We start from the raw sequence: 23,639 nt of genomic DNA, 5'->3' as shown, positions 1-23,639 counted from the left end.
GCTGCCCTCTTCCAGACCTCTTTCGTCTCACTTGCCTTCAGTGGTTTATTTCCTAAAAGAAAGTCTTACAAAGCAGGTCCCCCCACATCTTACTTGGGAGACCGGATGTATAGAATCATTTATTCCTCAGCAAATGAATTGTCCAATAGTGCAAGAAGCAATGGGAAGAGCTCATTTCTATGTCTTTGGGAAAGTTGAAGGCTAGCAGCCAATGCTTGTAGAGAGAAAACAAATAATGTGTAGGAAGTCCACTTTGGAAGACTACTTTCCCCCATCTTCCCTGGTCTACTTATTTTAGTGCTTCCACACTGACCAAAATGAGCCTTTGTAGGAGCCAGGCTGGTCAAGACATTCTCTTGTTCCCAGGTTTGAGGTTTGATAGGTTCAAAGAAGACTCCCCACGAATCTCCTGTAACAAGACCAATTTGGACGACATCCAGGATGGACGTGTATCCTGAATTCCGATTTATAACAGGTAATGCTATAGCAAAACTCCAGAGTATTTCTTTGTCCTAGAACATTAGATATTTTTGTCTGGCAGGCATTGTAGACAAGACCCTGTCTCATTCCAGTCTGATAAAGCTATTTTTGCAGTTGATTAGCAATGCCAAATGTTTTCCATTTATACACGCTCAGTTCCCTGTCTTTTCCACTGTTTGTAAATTGCTGGGGAGGTGTGTTAACATTTGCTGTCAGTGTCACAGGGAGTGGAAGTTGTGATGGTGGGTGGCAGGATTGGGGGGATGTTGCTTTCTGGATACACTTTCTAAACTCTGCTTTTTTCCTTTTTAAGAATTCTTTTTAAAGACATGTGGTAAGTGGATGAGTATTAGCTCTAATTTAAATATAGGTCTAATTATTCACAATTCTAGGATTGTGTTTTATCAGGTAAATGGTCAATTAGTTTCCTTGGGTGGCTGTAATGTGGTACTATCTGCTAGGTGACTTAAAACAACAGGCTTATTCTCTCATAGTTCTAGAGGTCAGGAGTCTGCTGTCAAGGTCGGCAGGGCCAACGCTCTGCCTGAGATTCTGGCAGCATCCCTCCTTGCCGCTTTCTAGATTCCGGTGGTTGCCTGGCATTCCTTGACATTGTAGCCGCACCACTCAGTTTCAGCCTCCATCTTCACATGACCAAACTCCCAGTGTCTCTGTGCCCAAATTTTCTTTTTATAAGCACACAAGTCATTAGATTGGGGCCCACCTTAATCCAGTATGACCCTATCTTAACTTGATGACATCTGCAGGGAGCCTGTTTCCAAATAAGGTCACGTACTGGGATGGTGAGGGTCAGGCCTCCAACATACCTTTTTTAGGGGGATACAGTTCAACCTGTAACAAATGGCAAAAGGAAATGCAAAATTTTTGTGTTGGTTCAGAGAAGGATCTCTCAGTGCTGTGGGATAGTTGCCCCACAAAATTTAGCGATTTTCCCTGGAAGCCTCATAAGAGAGGTCAGGATGAATGGGCCTGTTTACATAGAAGGTAGTGTAACTCTGGAGTGAGGGGGTGGGGTAAAGGAATATTTTCCTGGCCTGGAGCAAAAATACCTTTGAAACCGAAATCAGTCCTAAAGGAGAAATAAAGTGGGAGAAACTCATTTATTGCCGACCAAGCAGGTCGTCCACTTCTGCTCGCCCAGCAGTGTCCCTTGTGACCTGGCTGCAAAAAGGGGCCCACACCCCAACCTCTTGGGGGCCAGATATGCCCTCACTCTATTGATATGGAGATGGACTACTTCTCTCCACCCACTGGAAAACACCTGTTGATATGGAGAAGCACTAAGGCTGGGCTAGAGATTCTGGAAATACTGCAGTTTTACCACACAGTAGGCAGCCATCCTCCACGATTGTCAGATCCAACACTTTTGGTTGAACAAATGTGTTAGCCCAGAGCCTAACTAAGTTGCGCAATTCACACAGCCCGTGATGAAGGGCCGAGAGCGTCACCTACTGTTGCTTGACCCCCTAGGGCTCCTCTCCTGAAGCCCAGCAGTGCGCATTGTGCAGACCAAGGATCCGTGGTTCCTGCGAGCAGTGGCAGACTCTCAGGATGCTCCTCATCACGCGGAAGCATTAGGTTTCCCTTAGTCTGGTGAGTAAGCACCTCAAATGCTTCTCTCCAAGAGGAGAGGTATAAACAAATCAAAAGCTTAAGCTGTCCTCTCTCCTTTGGAACATTTGCATTTTAAATAGAGCAGCTGAGGCCCACCCCAGACCCACGGAATCATGATCTCTGAGGGGAAAGTCCTGGGAGAATCTGTATCTTCCAGAGCAAGGCAGGTGACTTGCACAATAGGGTGAGTTTAGGAAACCCCGAAAGAGAGGAATCCTGATTTCTGAAACAGTGAGGAATATTTAATGGAGGTATTTTAGGTAAGAACCAAGAGGGGACAGTGGGGGGGAAAATGAAAATTAACTACCCAGTGCCCTCTGAGGGACACCAGAATCAGATGCATAATTCTTTACTTTCTTTGCCACATTTGAGGATGGTGTCTGGCCCAGGAGGGATCCAAAGGAAGCAGTCTTCCTGGGCTCAGCAGGCCCCTCTCAGAGAAACACAGTAGATTTAGGACTGCTTATTAAGTGCAGAGCCTGGGACTTCAGGGAGGTTGGAGGTCCAGTTCCACAGTGAGCGAGGCTATAAGAGAAAATCCCAGCCTGATTCTCCTGCTTCCTTTTCAGTTTGAATGCAGTCAGTGGCTATGCACAAAAAGTTATAAGTTATAAGTTATAATCTAGTGCCTGTGACAGCACATTTTTTTTTTTAATGAAGGTGATAGGAAAGGCAAAGAAATGACCAGGGAAAAAATCTCCCTGGAGAACAGATGACAAGATAACAGTGTTTTTGATTCTCTCAAAATAAACATGGTATTGAAAAATGATCCAAAATTGTTTCCTTGAAAAGCACACTTCCAAGTTAGATTTTTGTGAGAAAATTTACAATTCATTTTTCTTTGAAGGCTGGTGCTCTGAAATTGAACTTGAAGGTTGCTTAATACCAAAGTATGACATGTTTCCTTTTGCCAGGCTCTCCTGTCTTCTACATTTAGTTTTTACTAATTTAATTTTCATTATTTCTGCATCTTAAGGATGGAAATTCCCTGTGGTTTCTATCTGAATGGGATCCCTAGTAAATGGTGACACCTTATATTTTATTATTTCCTATTTCTTTATATCTGCTGCCTTTCTTTAGTTTCAATTTACTTTATAACATTTACGGAAGGTCCCCCAGGTGCTACCACTGTGCTGGGTTGAGGCACTGGGGGCTCTGTCTAGGAGCACCAGGTCATGAGTAAGAAGGACCTGGGGAGGGATCATTTCAGTATGTCATGAAAAGTGACATAGCACTTTGTCAGAGGGTTGGGGACACAGAGAAGGTCAGTTGGGCATGCATAAGGTTGGTGGGGGGGGTGTCCAGGCATACTTACTGGATGAAATTACATTTGAGCTGAAACTTAATATGTGGGTGTAGGTTAGGTAGACAAGAGGGGCATTTCACTTGTATCCACTGTTGGGGAAAAAACTTCTTCCACCTTCTTAGGTTCAGTGACTGGGTCTGAGAAATAAACTAATGAAAGATTAACAAGAGGAAAGTGGAGTCATTAATAACAACTGCATTGTGTATACATGTGGGAGAACCAATGATGAGTAACTCAAAGGCATGCTTAGAACTCAGGCTTATTGTGGGTGAAATTGCAATGCTTCCAGAATCTCTCATCTAGCAGTAGTGCATCTCAGTAGGTGTTTCCAAGGGGAGGAGAGAAGTAACCCATCTCCATATTAATAGGTGATTACAAGAGGTAGAGAGCGAACGTGCACCAGGAGAGGTTTGGTGGGGTCTCTTTTGCAGCCAGGTCACAAGAGACAAGGGCGAGCAGAAGTAGACTACTGCTTGTAGGCAGTAAATGGGTTTCTCCCACTTTATTTCTCCCTTTTACTGATTTCAGCTTCAAAGGTTATTTGCCCCAGGCTGGGAACATATTTTCCCCCAGAGTTATACTTACATAGAATCTTGACAACAATAAATTTGTGAAGTGATGAGGCAAAGGAAAAGGTTACTGTGGGGCAAACTGTGGGAAGGTTACTCTACGGGAAAACAAAGTGAGATTTGTTTGTGTCTGTCTGTCTTTCTGTCTTCTGTGAAGCCCACGATGCCATGGAACTTCCCTTGGAGAGGGGAGTTACACCAGTCCTCATTTCTCATGTTTCTGTTTTTAGTCAGGTAAGGGAAACCCCACGACAACTTCTTTCTGCATCTATTCTCATTTACCCCTAGTTCAAAATAATTCTTATGCCAAAGTAGCATATTTTGGGGTGGCATATTCTTATTTCCTATATCATATAATCCACCTTATAATGGATGGTCTATTTCTGCCCCTGTATAAGCCAAAACCTCCACTTATTGCACTCAGTCTCATCCTCCAACTTTTTCAAGGACCTTGCCCCTGCTGTTGGCGCTTCTCAATCCTGAAGTAGCAGTTTCTGCTACCTGCGTGGTCTTTTGCCTAAGTGTGGAAATATGGTGCATTATCTCCTTTCTTTGAGAAGAGAGCCTCCTTGACCTACATCTGCCTCTAGCTGCTGGCAGTATACTTAATCTCTCCACCTTTCTTGCATTTCATACTTCCTGCAAGTTACTGCAATTAGGTTTTCATCTTCACAGTTTCACTGAATCTCAATGGTCAAAGTCATCAACCACCTCCCTCAAGGCCAAAGTGAGTGAACCATTCTCAGTATCAACTTTATTCTAAGCTTTATTTCCCTTTGTGTACATGCACAGGAAATGACCTAAGGATTCATATACCCTGTTATTTTACTCAGAATTAGAAAATCAGGTTTTGAGATCACTAATAGTACACATTTTAATCTCTCTTTCAGTTTTTATTAAGATTTTTTAATTAAGAGCTTTAATTCATCCTACTTATATTTTATTAGCTTTGGTTTTAATTTCTATAGAAATATATTATTGTGTAATATTTTTCAAATGCTAATTGTATTACGTATGTTTGTTAGCAGATTTACTGCATTACTCCAGAGAAACCTGGCAGCAAATTCCTCAATGTAAATTTGCCTGAGCAAAAACAATAATTGTTTACCTGATCTTAAGTCCTGGCCCCAATTATAAGATATCTGTAGTCCAACCAGCTGAGATCTGTTCAAGTATAGGCAAGAGGCCAACTTACGAAGACATTGCAATAATGAATAAGAAAGAAAAAGTAGTCTGAAAAACAGGACACTCTAAGAGAACGGTGTATGATATATTCATGGTGGTGGAGTGGGGAGAGCAATAGTAGCTTTTGGACATATCACAAAGCATTGATTGTATGTGAAACAGTGTATCATTTAGCATAGGGAAGTACGGATATTGTAAATAGCATGTTACTAGCTTGAATTTATTCAAGGGATTTAATGGAAGAATTTAACTAGGTAGTTAGTATGTATCAAATACAATTTATGACATCATGCTGCTCAAGTATTTCACATAATCTTTATCAAATCATTATATAATCACATAATTATCAAAATGTAATTCATTATCAAGGACTGGAAATAATCAGTAGTTGAAGAACTTAGTTTAATGAATTAATAATTCATCGATAGTTTAATGAAAAGGCTAGAAGGACTCAGACAAATTCCATATATTGTACAATTTTCAGGTATAATGTGACTCAAATTCACTACATTGTACAATTTCCAGGTATAACAAATTCCTCAGACAAAATTTCCTTTTTGTACAAATTCCCTACATTGTTACAATTTCTAGGAATAACATGATATATATAATACATAGAAAATCCCCAATAACATACACATTATTAGAATTAATAAGCAGGTTTAGCAACAGTATTGCAACATTGGATATAAGAATCATATCTAAGCCCAATGCACATCTATACACAAGAACAAAGAGTTAGAAGATATGTATGAAAAAAGAAACCATTTACAAGAGCAATTAAAATGATTAAAGGCCTAGTAATACATTAAATAAAGATATGCAAGACCTCAATGAAGAAAATCTAGAGAACTTAATTAGAAGATTTTAAAGAAGACCTAACTAAATGAAGAGATAGATCATGTTTTTAGGTAGGAAGACCAAATAACATAAAGGTCTCAATTCTTTCCAAATATAAACATAAATCAATGCAATTCCAAATAATCCCAAACAGTAATTATCATACAGCTAGATAAGCTGATTCTAAAATTTTCAAGAAAGAATAAAGGATTAAGAGTAGTCAAAACACACCTAAGAAACAAAATACAAAGGCCTACTATAACATTCTAATAATTAAGAAAGCATGGGAATATCGATCAGTGGAACAAAAAAGAAAGTGTAGAAACTGATGCATTAGTTTAGGGAAATGCAACGTTTGGGGGAGGTGGCATTACAGATGAGTGAGAAAAAAACTTTTATTAAGTCACCAGGGACAATTAATTATTTATTTGGAATATATATAATTGGATCTCCACCCCTTGCCATGTGTGAAATTCAATTCTAGGCATAGTTAGGACTTAAATGTGAAAAACAAAACTTTTAACATTTTAGGGGAGAATTTCTTCAGCAGTCACATGTAAGATTATCTCAAAATGAAAACATTGATTAGACTCAATAAAATCATGAGCTTCTGTTCATCAAAATAGACATTAAATAATGTAAATAATATGAGCACCAAATCACAACAAGACATTTGCAACACTTAATTAACAAATGGTTAATATCCAGAATATGTAAATAACTCCTACATTTCAAAAGAAAAAGACAAAGGACATACAGAGGGCATGGCAGAAATGTTAGGTTTCTGAAACTAGATGTGTGGACCATATGTACATTCTTTTTTATTCTTTTTTTAAAAAAGCATTCATTGAGATATAATTCACATACCATTCAATTCACCCATTTGAAATAGACAATTCAATGGTTTTTAGTATATTTACAGCTGTGTAACTATCTCCACAATATAGTTAGAGCATTTTTATCACCTCCAAAAAGAAACCAGATATTTATTAACAACTAGTCCCATTTTCCTTCACTCCCAATGCTCCCAAGCCCTGTACAACCACTATTCTACTTGCTGTCTCTATAAACTTGCCTATTCAGGACATTTCCTATAAATGGAATATTTGTCTTTGTGTCTGGTTCCCCTAATTTAGCATAATGTTTTCAAGGTTTATCCATGTTCTGGTATATATCAGTATGTTATATTTTTGAATTTTTTATTAAGGGATTATTGATATACACTCTTATGAAGGTTTCACATGAAAAAACAATGTGGTTACTACATTTACGCATATTATTGAGTCCCCACCCATACCCCAATGCAGTCACTGTCCATCAGTGTAGTAAGATGCCACAGATTCATTATTTGCCTTCTCTGTGCTACACTGTTCTCCCCGTGATCCCCCGACACCATGTGTACTAAACATAATACCCTTCAATCCCCTTCTCTCTCCATCCCCACCCACCCTCCCACACCCCTCCCCTTTGGTAACCACTAGTCCCTTCTTGGAGTCTCTGAGCCTGCTGCTATTTTTTTCCATTAGTTTTACTTCGTTGTTATACTCCACAAATGAGGGAAATCATTTGGCACTTGTCTTTCTCTGCCTGGCTTATTTCACTGAGCATAATATCCTCCAGCTCCATCCATGTTGTTGCAAATGGTAGGATTTGTTTATTTCTTATGGCTGTATTTCATTGTGTATACTTACCACTTCTTCTTTATCCAGTCATCTACTGATGGACTTAGGTTGCTTCCATATCTTGGCTATTGTAAATAGTGCTGCGATAAACATAGGAGTGCATACGTCTTTTTGAATCTGAGAAGTTGTATTCTCTGGGTAAATTCCAAGGAGTGGGATTCCCAGGTCAAATGGTATTTCTATTTTTAGTTTTTTTAGGAACCTGCATATTGCTTTCCACAATGGTTGAACTAGCTTACATTTCCACCAGCAGTGTAGGAGGGTTCCCCTTTCTCTGCATCCTCGCCAGCATTTGTTGTTCTTAGTCTTTTCGATGCTGGCCATCCTTAGTGGTGTGAAGTGGTATCTCATTGTGGTTTTAATTTGCATTTCCCTGATAATTAGTAACGTGGAGTATCTTTACATATGTCTGTTGCCAATCTGGATTTCTTCTTTGGAGAACTGTCTCTTCATATCCTCTGCCCATTTGTTAATTGGGTTATTTGCTTTTTGGGTGTTGAAGCATCCAAGTTCTTTATATATTTTGGATGTTACCCCCTTATCAGATATGTCATTTACAAATATATTCTACCATACTGTAGGATGTCTTTTTGTTCTGTTGATGGTATCCTTTGCCGTACAGAAACTTTTTAGTTTGATGTAGTCCCATGAGTTCATTTTGCTTCTGCTTCCCTTTCTCGAGGAGATGGGTTCAGGAAGAAGTTGCTCATGCTTATATTCAGGAGATTTTTGCCTATGTTGTCTTCTAAGAGTTTTATGGTTTCATGACTTCCATTCAGGTTGTTGATCCATTTTGAGTTAACTTTTGTGTATGGGGTTAAACAATAATCCAATCTCGTTCTCTTATGTAGCTGTCCAGTTTTGCCAACACCAGCTGTTGAAGAGGCTGTCATTTCCCCATTGTATATCCATGGCTCCTTTATCATATATTAATTGACCATATATGGTTGGGTTTATATCAAGGCTCTCTAGTCTGTTCCACTGGTCTGTGGGTCTGTTCTTGTGCCAGTACCAAATTGTCTTGATTACTGTGGCTTTGTAGTAGAGCTTGAAATTGGGGAGCATAATCCCCCCAGCTTTGTTCTCCCTTCTCAGGATTGCTTTGGCTTTTTGGGGTCTTTTGTGGTTCCATATGAATTTTAGAATGATTTTCTCTAGTTTGTTGAAGAATGCTGTTGGTATTTTGATAGGGATTGCATTAAATATGTAGATTGCTTTAGGCAGGACAGCCATTTGACAATATTAATTCTTCCTATCCATGAGCATGGGATGTGTTTCCATTTATTGGTATCTTCTTTAATGTTTCTTACGAGTGTCTTGTAGTTTTCAGAGTATAGGTCTTTCACTTCCTTGGTTAGGTTTATTCCTAGGTATTTTATTCTTTTTGATGCAACTGTGAATGGAATTGTTTTCCTGATTTCTCTTTCTGCTAGTTCCTTGTTAGTGTATAGGAATGCCACATATTTCTGTGTATTTATTTTGTATCCTGGAACTTTGCTGAATTCAGATATTAGATCTGGTAGTTTTGGAGTGGATTATTTAGAGTTTTTTATGTACAATATCATATCATCTGCAAACAGTGACAGTTTAACTTCTTCTTTACCAATCTGGATGCCTTTTATTTCTTTGTGTTGTCTGATTGCCATGGCGAGGACCTCCAGTACTATGTTGAATAGCAGTGGGGACAGTGGGCATCCTTGTCTTCTTCCTGATCTTAAAGGAAAAGCTTTTAGCTTCTCGCTGTTAAGTATAATGTTGGCTGTGGCTTGTCATAGTATGGCCTTTATTATGTTGAGGTACTTGCCCTCTACACCCATTTTGTTGAGAGTTTTTATCATGAATGGATGTGAATTTTGTCAAATGCTTTTTTTCAGCATCTATGGAGATGATCATGTGGTTTTTGTCTTTCTTTTGTTGATGTGGTGGGATGATGTTGATGGGATTTTTTAATGTTGTACCATCCTTGCATCCCTGGGATGTATTCCACTTGATCATGTATGGATGATCTTTTGGATGTATTTTTTAATTTGGTTTGCTGATATTTTCTTGAGTAGTTTTGCATCTATGTTCTTCAGGGATATTTTGTCTGTAATTTTCTTTTTTTCTGGTGTCTTTGCCTGGTTTTGGTATTAGAGTGATGCTGACCTCATAGAATGATTTTGGAATTATTCCCTCTTCTTCTAATCTTTGGAAAACTTTAAGGAAAATGGTGTTAGGTCTTCACTAAATATTTGATAACAATTCAGCGGTGAAGCTATCTGGTCCAGGAATTTTGTTCTTAGGGAGTTTTTTGATTACCAGTTCAATTTTGTTGCTGGTAAGTTGGCCAATTCAGATTTTCTGTTTCTTTCTTTGTCAGCCTTGGAAGGGTTGTATTTTCTAGAAAGTTGTTCATTTCTCTTCTAGGTTATCCAGTTTGTTTGCATATAATTTTTTCATAGTATTCTCTAATATTTCTTTGTATTTCTGTGGTGTCTGTAGTGATTTTTCCTTTCTCAATTCTGATTCTGTTTGTGGAGTAGACTCTTTCTTTATAAGTTTGGCTAGGGGTTTTTTCTATTTTGTTTATTTTCTCGAAGAACTAGATCTTGCTTTCATTGATTCTATTGTTTTAATTCTTTTCAATTTTATTTATTTCTGCTCTAATCTTTATTATGTCTCTTCTTCTACTGACTTTGGGCCTCATTTGTTCTTTTTTTTCTAGTTTCATTAATTGTGAGTTTAGACTGCTCATATAGGATTCTTCTTCTTTCCTGAGGTAGGCCTGTATTGCATATATGCTTTCCTCTTAGCACAGCCTTTGGTGCATCCCACAGATTTTGCATTGTTGGGGGGTGAACTTATTATTGTTATTTGTTTCCATATATTGCTTGATCTTTCTTTTTATTTGGTCATTGATCCATTGGTTATTTAGGAGCATGTTGTGAAGCATCCATGTGTTTGTGAGATTTTTCATTTACTTTGTGTAATTTATTTCTAGTTTCATACCTTTTTAGTTTGAGAACTGGTTGGTACAATTTCAATCTTTTTTAATTCTCCAAGGCTCTTTTTGTGGCCTAGTATATGATCTATTCTTGAAAATGTTCCATGTGCACTCAAGAAGAATGTGTATTCTGCTGCTTTTGGGTGTAGAGTTCTGTAGGTGACTGTTGGGTCCATCTGTTCTATTGTGTTGTTCAGTGCCTCTGTCTCCTTACTTATTTTCTGTCTAGTTGATCTGTCCTTCAGAGTGAGTGGAGTGTTGAAGTCTCCTAGAATGAATGCATTGCATTCTATTTCCCCTTTTAATTCTGTTAGTATTTGTTTCACATGTGTAGGTGCTCCTGTATTGTTATAATGGTTATATCTTCTTGTTGGATTGATCCTTTTATCATCATGTAATGTCCTTCTTTGTCTCTTGTGACTTCCTTTGTTTTGAAATCAATTTTTTCTGATACAAGTAACGCCACTCCTGCTTTTTTCTCCGTATTAGTTGCATGAAATATCTTTTTCCATCCCTTCATTTTTAGTCTGTCGTTATTCTTTTTTACTGCTGAAAAATATTCCATTGAATGGATGTACCATGTTTGATTTTTCCATTCATCACTTGGTGAACATTTGATTGCTTCCACTTTTTGGCTACTATATACATTCATTTACAGGTTGTTTCATGGACATATATTTCATTTCTGTTGTGTCCATACCTAGGAGTAGAATTGCTGTATAGTATGGTAACTCTACAATTAATCTGAGGAACTGCTAGATTATTTTCCAAAGTAGCTGTACCACCTTATGTTCCCACTAGCAAGATTCCAGTTTCTCCACATCCTCATGGGCACTGGTTATCATGTTTTGTTTTGTTTGGTTTTTGTTGTTATGCCCATCCTAGCAGACGTACAGTGGCATTTCCCAGTGGTCTCGATTTGCGTTTCCCTGGTGGCTAAGGATGTCGCGCATCATTTTCATGACTTTATTGGCCATTTGTATATCTTCTTTGGTGAAATACACATTCTTTTCAAATACAAACTGTTTCATAATCATACAGATGTCAAGGTAAAATAGATATAAGAAAAATCAAAAGAAGTTCATGCAGACAATTTTGTAAATAAACTTTGCTATGAGTAGCAGCAGAGAGAGGTAGTAACTCAGAGGAGGTGACAGCTGAAGAAAGACTACAAATGGTTTTGCTCAATGTTTCTGTTTTTTTTTTTTAAGTGTCGCAGGGTTAATTGTAGTGTATGGTCACAGTGTTGGTGGGCATAGAGTGAGAGGGCAATGTGAGCAACAGGAATGGGCAGTATGAACATGGGATGGGATACAGTTTTTTACAAAATGGAGAAGAATTATCAAATGATAGATGGCTGATTGTCTGGCCCACTGTATGTTGGAACTGGATCCCGGTCGGTGCAGTAGGAAAGCACATAGACCATTGGATAAGCAGACTTATTGCTTGTGAATCCATGACTCCAGTGAATCAATGCTTTTTCCCAACCCAGAGACCTGCTCCCAAGGAACTAGGTAAAGAGAAAAAAAAAAAAGCACCCCAGCTAGTTAAAAATCCAATTCACTAAAAGCCCATCAGGAGTATGTTAATTGAAACTACAGTTTGTACTAAACCACTTGCCTTATTTAAACACACAAAAAAAACCTTATTAAAAAACAAGTTTTACTTCAAGAAACCCATCTGTGAATTATTAGAATAACTGAACCAATGAAGGGTGAAATTAAAATAAGTGTATTCAAATAAAGATAAGCAGTATAAGTGAAGAGAAATATGGTTCAGATTCGGAGTTTTACAAAAATTCTCTTTATGTATAATGCAACTATCAAAATTATCTCCACCAGGCTATTTTCGTTTCTTCATGTTTTCATGTGCAATGATGAAGAGCAATAAAACAAATAAAAACTCCTTTTTTTTTTTTTTGTATAGAGGAAATCCAAGCTCTGGCAAGTACAGTGTGGCCTCAGTTTATGCACATGTACATATGCTGGTATTCAGCCAGTACTGAATTTCATGCCCACTCTTGTGCCCTCTGTCAGATATGCTGGGTCTGGGACTCTGTAAATCACGTTTCTTCTGCCAGCTGGCTTCCTGGTACGCTCTGCTGATTAAGGGACACTGGAGGCCACCTGAAAGGCAGGAGGAGGAAGAAAGGACCCAGTTCCTTTTTGCGTCTTGTTTCTTTCAGGGACAACCCAGCAGTGATAGTTTTTTACACTAGCAGCAGTTGGTTCCTATTTGTAGTTCCTGCAACATTCCTGGAACTGGTGGGACTATGCTCCTTGAGACCCACCAGCACCAGGCAGCGAGCACCCCTGTCTTGGACAATCCTCAGCTCCAGCTGAGAAGTCCTCAGCTTTTGTACTGTAACAATTCTAACCCCTACCCTTTGCTCTTCACACCCTATGGGTGGCAGCTGCTTTCTACAGCTGCCTTGTCCATGATATTTTAGTGTTCCCTTCTGCCCTGTTTGCTTCTTCAATATCTGCCTAGTTAACAATTCTCTATATTAAATTATCTCTAAAAATCACCTTGTGGTTTCTGTTTTGTCTCTTATGAGGACCCTTATGAATGACTATATATATTCAGTTTCCCAGAACATAGTGAGACACCCTCCCCAGTAAGTCTATTTATTTTAATGTGCTTCAGTATTGCATTAGCTAAGTTAGAAATTTCTTTCTGTTTATCTGTAAAAAATGATCCCATAATTGCCTTTCCTAGTACTCACTTTTTCTGGTTTTGCTGGTAGTGTTATGTCAGCTTTCAACAATGGGATAGGAAGCTTATTACATTTTTTAAAAAAAATTAATTAATATTAAGACATTACTTTTTTAGAGCAGCTTAAGGTTCACAGCAAAATTAAGTGGAATGTACAGAGATTTCTCTTATACCCCTATTTGCACTACCCCCACTTCCAACATCCCTACCACAGTGGTATGTTGTTACAGTTGATGAACCTCCATTGACACATCATTATCATGCAAAATCCGTAGTCTACGTTACAGTTCACTCTTGGTGTTCTGCATTCCATGGGTGGACCAATGTGTACTGACACGTATCCATCATTATGGCATCATACACACTATTTTCACTGCCTGAAAAATTTTCTGTGCTCCTCATCCTTTTCTTCCCCATCCAAATGCTGGCAATCCTGATTGTTTCAGTCTTCATCATTTCGCCTTTTCCATTTATGCCATATAGTTGGAATCATGCAATATGTAGCCTTTTGAAATTGGCTTCTTTGGTTTATTAATTGTTTTGAAATAATTTGTATAAATTAGAATCATTTGTTCCTGAAAGGTTTACGGAATTCATCTGTAAATCCATCCTGATACTGCACAATTTCTAAGTTAGTTCATTGAAATTTCAATTTCTTCTATATCTATTTACATCTTCTATTTTTCTCATGAGCCAGTTTTGAGAATTATTTTTCATCAAAGTATCTACTTTTTCATCTGATTTATAAGTAACATAGTATTTTTAAATAGAATTTTGAACTAATTCTCCTTATTTCCAGTTTTCATTCACAACGTGGTTAGTTTACATTTTATCTCTTTGTTGAAATTATCCTTTCCAAAGTTTTCAAAAAATGACTGATCTTTTTTAAAAAAATCAAGTTTTGGTTTTTACTGAGAAACTTTTCTTGTTACCTAATTTCATTAACTTGCTTTTTTTCCTCTAATAATTCTGCTCTAATTTTATGAGCATTTTCTTAGCTAATTGAAAGCTTAGTTCAGCATTTTTCAGTCTGCTTTGGTCTAATTGGCTGTATCCTCATTTTCTCATTCTCTCACTCTCAATAGTTCCAGAGAGTTTGTGTTTTCATTTTGTTTCCCCTTTGACCAAAGAGTAATTCGAATGTGATTAACGATTTTCAGTTACATACTTCTTTTTGTTTTGGCATGACGGCTGGACATCACTTTTCTGTTGTGACCACTAATTTCTAACTTTTTTGCACTGTCCTTGGTAGTTGCTATGATTTTTACTTTTGAAGATTTGTTGACATTTCCTTTATGGTTTAATAGTGTATGGTTAATTTTTTATCAATGTGTGTTGTTAGAAAAGAAACATACTTTGTTGTGTATAATCTTTTAAGTGTTCTAATTTTTTGAATTCTTGTTTTGTCAGTTTTTGTGAGAGCTTTTTGTTAGCATCTTTCTTTAAGATTTCTTACTATTTACTTCTCTTTTTATTTATAGTTTGTCTCTATATAAACTTCAAAGCTATTTTATTAGATACTTACAGATTTATTACTGTGTGTCCTTACTGTAGACCTCCTTTTATTAAGGAAGCATTTAAGATGTTCACATTAAATTTTCCCTGTCTTATAATTTTTGTTATAGTGCATAATGTATATTTTTCCATATTGTTATTTTTAAGTTATCCCTATGCCTTTCATTTTAAGGATGTTGATGATAAACCATTCTTAAAGAGGTTTTTTTTTGTTAACCTAATCTGTGAATTGGCTGTCTTTTAATAGATGAGTTTAAACCCTGGCATATATAACTAATGATTCATTTAACTTTTTCCTGAAATTTTATTTGGTTCCTATTTTCCTCACTTGCTGTATATTTCTCTTTACCTCCTTTACAACCTTTTGTTAGACTGTTTTTTTTTCTGTGTCCCTCTAATGATTTGGGAGATAATTCTGAATAATTATACCTAAATTGCTATCATACAAACTTACATAGTTTTCAGCTAAAGTTTAATTATTCAGAATCTCAGTGTTCCCCACTAGTAAAACAGGTACCTCTGTGCATTTTTCATTTTCATATAGTTTGGAATTTTAGTTTGACTCTTGTGGTTTTGTGCTCTATCCTATCAACATGTTTCGAAAACTCTAAATTGTCATTCATCGTTACTCTTGAATCCCACTGTTTCTTCTGATATTTGTAAATATTTTTCTTTTTTCCTTTTCTTTCTGTCCCCTCCCTTCCCATCCCCCATCACTGCATCGTCTAGAAATTTTTTCATACAGCATGTATGAGTACTAAATTAGATCAGTCTTTCTCCTACTATAACTTCTGTGAATTGCAAATTATGTATTTATTCATCTGGTTGGTTTTTATTTCTATAGTCAAAATTTCAGTCTCCTCCACTCTTGTTGATATTATTTGAGAATGAAATATTCTCTTGTATCTTTTGGGGAATATTATATACAATGATCAAAAGTCCTGTCCTACTCAGACTATATATTTTCTTTCCTGGTGTACATTTTTTTCTCTCTGTTAAATTTCATATTTGCTCTCTTCATGGTGTTGGCTTTCTTTAAATATCTGATGATCTTTTGCCCATCTTTGTAACTGAAAATTCTCTATTAAACTCAGACAAGCCTGCTTCTGTTATTGCAGCCTGCTTGAGGGGATGAAAGGACCACTTTTTGAGTGAGATAAGACGTAGAGAGAATTCTGTGCCCCGAGCTCCCCAGTCCCCTGGCTGTTGACCATTGCCTGAGACACCACCCTGTCTCCCCACCCAGTGTCTGCCCCTCCCATTGACCTGATGGAGGATTTCCTTGTTTCTGTTGCTCTGGCCCCTTAGGCAGGTTGGGGACAGCAGGGTGGCACAGGTGGATGTGAATGTTCTGGACCCTTCTCTGCTTCTGGTATCTGCCACCTTCCGACATGGGGGGCACCATTCCTTCTCCTGTTATTTTCAGCTTCCTTCCCTTTCTTAGTTGCATCTTGGGTTGTGGCTTCCTTGTTCAGCCCGGTTTTCCATCGAGTCCTCTTGGTGTCTCCCTTCTTTATTTTCTGTTTTTGAGATGGATTCATTTCTCTCTTTTGCTGTGTTTTCTGTTTGGTAAAGGAATTTTGATTGGAAAGGGAGGCAGCACTGTACACTCAGCCAACTATCCTGAGCTGGGACCACCTTTCACTTCTTAAGATAGTTTTCCTCCTGAAAAAATAGCAAATGCAGTCATCTTACATGTATTGGTATTGTATTTGGCCTGTGTAACTCTGGGGAAAGGAAATTCCTGGGACAAAATACCCCCAAAACCGAAATCAGTCAAAAGGAGAAATAAAGTTTAAAACCCGTTTATTGCTTACAAACTGTGGTCTGGAGCCGTTTCTCTTTCCTGCTCCGGCAGAAGCAAGCCATCCCTACCCCTGAGCTCTCAGGTTCAGAATAAGCCCTGGTTACCCAGGTAATTACCCATTGATATGGAGATGAACTACTTTTCTCCATCCCTGAGGAACATCTGTTGATATGCAGATGCACTAAAGCCAGGCTAGATAGTCTGGAAAATATTACAATTTTTACCCACACTTCGCTCTTGTTTTCTTAACTACAACTCACAAAGCATAAGGGTCATAGCCAGAATTAACATTAATCATCTAGCAGCTACTTGGGGCTATAGTGTTTAGTTCTGTTTAGACATTATGTATTTTCATCCTCTGGTCTCACATTCTAGAACATTTAAGATAAATCTAGGGCTATACTATGTATTTATTAGTCTGAGAGAATGTTGAAATGGAGAATAGGTGTTGGACAGTTGTCTCGTTTGTTTGCCAACTGGAATGTTTTTTCTTTTCTGCCACTTATCCCAATGAAGATGTAAACCAACAAAGTATTTTTGCAGATAAGGTAGACATATCTAAGAATTGTTTTTAAAATATGAGATCTAATTTGTGTGCATTTTATTCTCTTCTGAATATACTCCTAGAGGTAGAATTTGCAATATTTCCAGAATCTCTTGCTTGGCTTTAGTGCATCTCTGTATCAACAGGTGTTTCCAAGGGGTGGAGAGAAGTAGGCCATCTCCATATCAGCAGGTGATTACGAAGGGTGAGGGAGGGCTTATCTGGACCAGAGAGGCTGGGGTTTCTTCTGCAGCTGAGTTGCGAGAGACATGGGAGAGCAGAAGAGGATGACTGCCTGTAAGAAATAAATGGGTTTCTCCCACTTTATTTCTCCTTTTGACTGATTTCAGTTTCAAATGTATTTTGCCCCAGGATTTTCCCCTGGAGTTACAACCCCTAAGTTATATTGAAATTCACGAGAGTCATTTACTAATGACCCCAAAGGCACTTTGCTGTTTAGGCTCAAATACAAAGGCTCTGTGTGATGATTCGGAAGGCTGGTTGAAGAGAGCTGCAATAGTGGCTGTTTTGTTGGTGTGGACTTTACAAAAAGCATCCCTGGATTTGATGTGACTTTTAATATATTCAATGGTCTAGGAAGAAAAATCCAGAAAACTTTTTCTGGGCTGATCTCTGACATATCAACATTGAGATAATCTATGAAATGTCAGTAGGTGTGTGCTTTTATTCTAGGAACCTTAATAGATTGTTAAGTGGGTGTTTGCCTCCACACCCACCCACTGCAGGTCCTCATTGTTACATGTGACTCCTTTCTTTTCAGTTTTAAAAATCCTTCAGAAAAAGAAATTAGATATATTCATTTCAAAGCCTCATATTCCATGTGACTGGCATTATTTTCCAATGCCTCCTATTGATATTTTATTTTACAAGGTAAACATAGTTCTCCTATTCTGTCCTTTGTGTCCATAATAATAATTACTACTACTTTTGGGGTATAACTTCTCTACTTGTAAATATGATAATGCACATAAAAGTTATTTGTAAACCATAAAGCACTATTAAAAAATATTAGTAGGAGGCGGAGCCAGGATGGTGGCGTGAGTAGAGCAGTGGAAATCTCCTCCCAAAAACACATAGAGCTATGAAAATATACCAAAGAAAAATCTTCCTAAAATAGAGACCACAGGACACAGGACAACATCCAGACCACATCCACACCTGCAAGAACCCAGCGCCTTGCGAAGGGGGGCTCCACCATTTTGGAGGAACAGCCCCAGCCAGGCCAAGCCCACAGCAACAGCGGAGATAAACCCCAAAGCAACTGGGCAGGAAGCAGAAGCCCTGTCTGCACACAGCTGCCCAGCACAAGCAACTAGAGGTCGTTATTCTCCCAGGAGAGGAAGGCCACAAACCAACAAGAAGGGAAGCTCTTCCAGCGGTCACTTGTACCAGATCTGCAAACTATCTCTATCACCATGAAAAGGCAAAACTACAGGCAGACAAAGATCACAGAGACAACACCTGAGAGGGAGACAGACCTAACCAGTCCTCCTGAAAAAGAATTCAAAATAAAAGTCATGAACATGCTGACGGAGATGCAGAGAAAAATGCAAGAGCAATGGGATGAGATGCAGAGAAAAATGCAAGAGCAGTGGGATGAAGTCCGGAAGGAGATCACAGATGTCAGGAAAGAGATCACAGAAGTGAAACAATCCCTGGAAGGATTTATAAGCAGAATGGATAAGATGCAAGAGGCCATTGAAGGAATAGAAGCCAGAGAACAGGAACGTATAGAAGCTGACATAGAGAGAGATAAAAGGATCTCCAGGAATGAAACAACACTAAGAGAAATATGTGACCAAGTACAAAAGGAATAATATTCGTATTATAGGGATACCAGAAGAGGAAGAAAGAGGAAAAGGGATAGAAAGTCTCTTTGAAGAAATAATTGCTGAAAACTTCCCCAAACTGGGGGAGGAAATAATCGAACAGACCATGGAATTACACAGAACTCCCAACAGAAAGGATCCAAGGAGGACAACACCAAGACACATAGTAATTAAAATGGCAAGGATCAAGGACAAGGAAAGAGTTTTAAAGGCAGCTAGAGAGAAAAAGGTCACCTATAAAGGAAAACCCATCAGGCTAACATCAGACTTCTCGACAGAAACCCTACAGGCCAGAAGAGAATGGCATGATATACTTAATGCAATGAAACAGAAGGGCCTTGAACCAAGGATACTGTATCCACCACGACTATCATTTAAATATGATGGCGGGATTAATAAATTCCCAGACAAGCAAAAGCTGAGGGAATTTGCTTCCCACAAACCACCTCTACAGGGCATCCTACAGGGACTGCTCTAGATGGGAGCACCCCTAAAAAGAGCACAGAACAAAACACACAACATATGAAGAATGGAGGAGGAGGAATAAGAAGGGAGAGAAGAAAAGAATCTCCAGACAGTGTATATAACAGCTCAATAAGCGAGCTAAGTTAGGCAGTAAGATACTAAAGAAGCTAACCTTGAACCTTTGGTAACCACGAATCTAAAGCCTGAAATGGCAATAAGTACATATCTCTCAATAGTCACCCTAAATGTAAATGGACTTAATGCACCAATCAAAAGACATAGAGTAATAGAATGGATAAAAAAGCAAGACCCATCTATATGCTGCTTACAAGAAACTCACCTTAAACCCAAAGATAAGCATAGACTAAAAGTCAAGGGATGGAAAAACATATTTCAGGCAAACAACAGTGAGAAGAAAGCAGGGGTTGCAGTACTAATATCAGACAAAATAGACTTCAAAACAAGGAAAGTAACAAGAGATAAAGAAGGATACTACATAATGATAAAGGGCTCAGTCCAACAAGAGGATATAACCATTCTAAATATATATGCACCCAATACAGGAGCACCAGCATATGTGAAGCAAATACTAACAGAACTAAAGACGGAAATAGACTGCAATGCATTCATTGTAGGAGACTTCAACACACCACTCACCCCAAAGGATAGATCCACCGGGCAGAAAATAAGTAAAGACACACAGGCACTGAACAACACACTAGAACAGATGGACCTAATAGACATCTATAGAACTCTACATCCAAAAGCAACAGGATATACATTCTTCTCAAGTGCACATGGAACATTCTCCAGAATAGACCACATACTAGCTCACAAAAAGAGCCTTAGTAAATTCCAAAATATTGAAATTCTACCAACCAATTTTTCAGACCACAAAGGTATGAAAGTAGAAATAAATTCTACAAAGAAAACAAAAAGGCTCACAAACACATGGAGGCTTAACAACATGCTACTAAATAATCAATGGATCAATGAACAAATCAAAATAGAGATCAAGGAATATATAGAAACAAATGAAAACAACAATACTAAGCCCCAACTTCTGTGGGATGCAGCGAAAGCAGTCTTAAGAGGAAAGTATATAGCAATCCAGGCACACTTGAAGAAGGAAGAACAATCCCAAATGAATAGTCTAACATCACAATTATTAAAACTGGAAAAAGAAGAACAAATGAGGCCTAAAGTCAGCAGAAGGAGGGACATAATAAAGATCAGAGAAGAAATAAACAAAATTGAGAAGAATAAAACAATAGCAAAAATCAACAAAACCAAGAGCTGGTTCTTTGAGAAAATAAACAAAATAGATAAGCCTCTAGCCCAACTTATTAAGAGAAAAAGAGAGTCAACACAAATCAACATAATCAGAAATGAGAATGGAAAAATCATGACAGACTCCACAGAAATACAAAGAATTATTAAAGACTACTATGAAAACCTATATGCCAACAAGCTGGAAAACCTAGAAGAAATGGACAACTTCCTAGAAAAATACAACCTCCCAAGACTGACCAAGGAAGAAACACAGAAGTTAAACAAACCAATTACGAGCAAAGAAATTGAAACAGTAATCAAAAAACTACCCAAGAACAAAACCCCGGGGCCGGACGGATTTACCTCGGAATTTTATCAGACACACAGAGAAGACATAATACCCATTCTCCTTAAAGTGTTCCACAAAATAGAAGAAGAGGGAATACTCCCAAACTCATTCTATGAGGCCAACATCACCCTAATACCAAAACCAGGCAAAGACCCCACCAAAAAAGAAAACTACAGACCAATATCCCTGATGAATGTAGATGCAAAAATACTCAATAAAATATTAGCAAACAGAATTCAACAGTATATCAAAAGGATCATACACCATGACCAAGTGGGTTTCATCCCAGGGATGCAAGGATGGTACAACATTCGAAAATCCATCAACATCATCCACCACATCAACAAAAAGAAAGACAAAAACCACATGATCATCTCCATAGATGCTGAAAAAGCATTTGACAAAATTCAACATCCATTCATGATAAAAACTCTCAGCAAAATGGGAATAGAGGGCAAGTACCTCAACATAATAAAGGCCATATATGATAAACCCACAGCCAGCATTATACTGAACAGCGAGAAGCTGAAAGCATTTCCTCTGAGATCGGGAACCAGACAGGGATGCCCACTCTCCCCACTGTTATTTAACATAGTACTGGAGGTCCTGGCCACGGCAATCAGACAAAACAAAGAAATACAAGGAATCCAGATTGGTAAAGAAGAAGTTAAACTGTCACTATTTGCAGATGATATGATACTGTACATAAAAAACCCTAAAGACTCCACTCCAAAACTACTAGAACTGATATCGGAATACAGCAAAGTTGCAGGATACAAAATTAACACACAGAAATCTGTAGCTTTCCTATACACTAACAACGAATCAATAGAAAGAGAAATCAGGAAAACAATTCCATTCACCATTGCATCAAAAAGAATAAAATACCTAGGAATAAACCTAACCAAAGAAGTGAAAGACTTATACTCTGAAAACTACAAGTCACTCTTAAGAGAAATTAAAGGGGACACTAATAAATGGAAACTCATCCCATGCTCATGGCTAGGAAGAATTAATATCGTCAAAATGGCCATCCTGCCCAAAGCAATATACAGATTTGATGCAATCCCTCTCAAATTACCAGCAACATTCTTCAATGAATTGGAACAAATAATTCAAAAATTCATATGGAAACACCAAAGACCCCGAATAGCCAAAGCAATCCTGAAAAAGATGAATAAAGTAGGGGGGATCTCACTCCCCAACTTCAAGCTCTACTACAAAGCCATAGTAATCAAGACAATTTGGTACTGGCACAAGAACAGAGCCACAGACCAGTGGAACAGATTAGAGACCCCAGAAATTAACCCAAACATATATGGTCAATTAATATTTGATAAAGGAGCAATGGACATACAATGGCAAAATGACAGTCTCTTCAACAGATGGTGCTGGCAAAACTGGACAGCTACATGTAGGAGAATGAAACTGGACCATTGTCTAACCCCATATACAAAGGTAAACTCAAAATGGATCAAAGACCTGAATGTAAGTCATGAAACCATTAAACTCTTGGAAAAAAACATAGGCAAAAACCTCTTAGACATAAACATGAGTGATCTCTTCTTGAACATATCTCCCCGGGCAAGGAAAACAACAGCAAAAATGAGCAAGTGGGACTCCATTAAGCTGAAAAGCTTCTGTACAGCGAAAGACACCATCAATAGAACAAAAAGGAACCCTACAGTATGGGAGAATATATTTGAAAATGACAGATCCGATAAAGGCTTGACATCCAGAATATATAAAGAGCTCACATGCCTCAACAAACAAAAAACAAATAACCCAATTAAAAAATGGGCAGAGGAACTGAACAGACAGTTCTCTAAAAAAGAAATACAGATGGCCAAGAGACACATGAAAAGATGCTCCACATCACTAATTATCAGAGAAATGCAAATTAAAACTACAATGAGGTATCACCTCACACCAGTAAGGATAGTTGCCATCCAAAAGACAAACAACAACAAATGTTGGCGAGGCTGTGGAGAAAGGGGAACCCTCCTACACTGCTGGTGGGAATGTAAATTAGTTCAACCATTGTGGAAAGCAGTATGGAGGTGCGTCAAAATGCTCAAAACAGACCTACCATTTGACCCAGGAATTCCACTCCTAGGAATTTACCCTAAGAACGCAGCAATCAAGTTTGAGAAAGACAGATGCACTCCTATGTTTATCGCAGCACTATTTACAATAGCCAAGAATTGGAAGCAACCTAAATGTCCATCGGTAGATGAATGGATAAAGAAGATGTGGTACATATACACAATGGAATACTACTCAGCCATAAGAAGTGGAAAAATCCAACCATTTGCAGCAACATGGATGGAGCTGGAGAGTATTATGCTCAGTGAAATAAGCCAAGCGGAGAAAGAGAAATACCAAATGATTTCACTCATCTGAGGAGTATAGGAACAAAGGAAAAACTGAAGGAACAAAACA

At 38.1% G+C, this 23,639-nt stretch overlaps 1 long non-coding RNA gene across 1 annotated transcript in view; it reads left to right on the top strand.

Moving 5' to 3' along the window:
• The first annotated feature begins 1,977 nt into the window (after positions 1–1,977).
• Positions 1,978–23,639, top strand: part of LOC140844788 (uncharacterized) — a 38,521-nt gene continuing 16,859 nt past the window's right edge. Inside the window, exon 1 of the long non-coding RNA XR_012123287.1 lies at positions 1,978–2,094. This is a non-coding gene — a long non-coding RNA (uncharacterized lncRNA). The remainder of the gene's footprint in view (positions 2,095–23,639) is intronic.

Source organism: Manis javanica, chromosome 12 (assembly GCF_040802235.1).
Source record: "Manis javanica isolate MJ-LG chromosome 12, MJ_LKY, whole genome shotgun sequence".
In the NCBI taxonomy this organism is placed as follows: Eukaryota; Metazoa; Chordata; class Mammalia; order Pholidota; family Manidae; genus Manis; species Manis javanica.
This window is presented reverse-complemented; position numbering and strand designations above follow the sequence as displayed.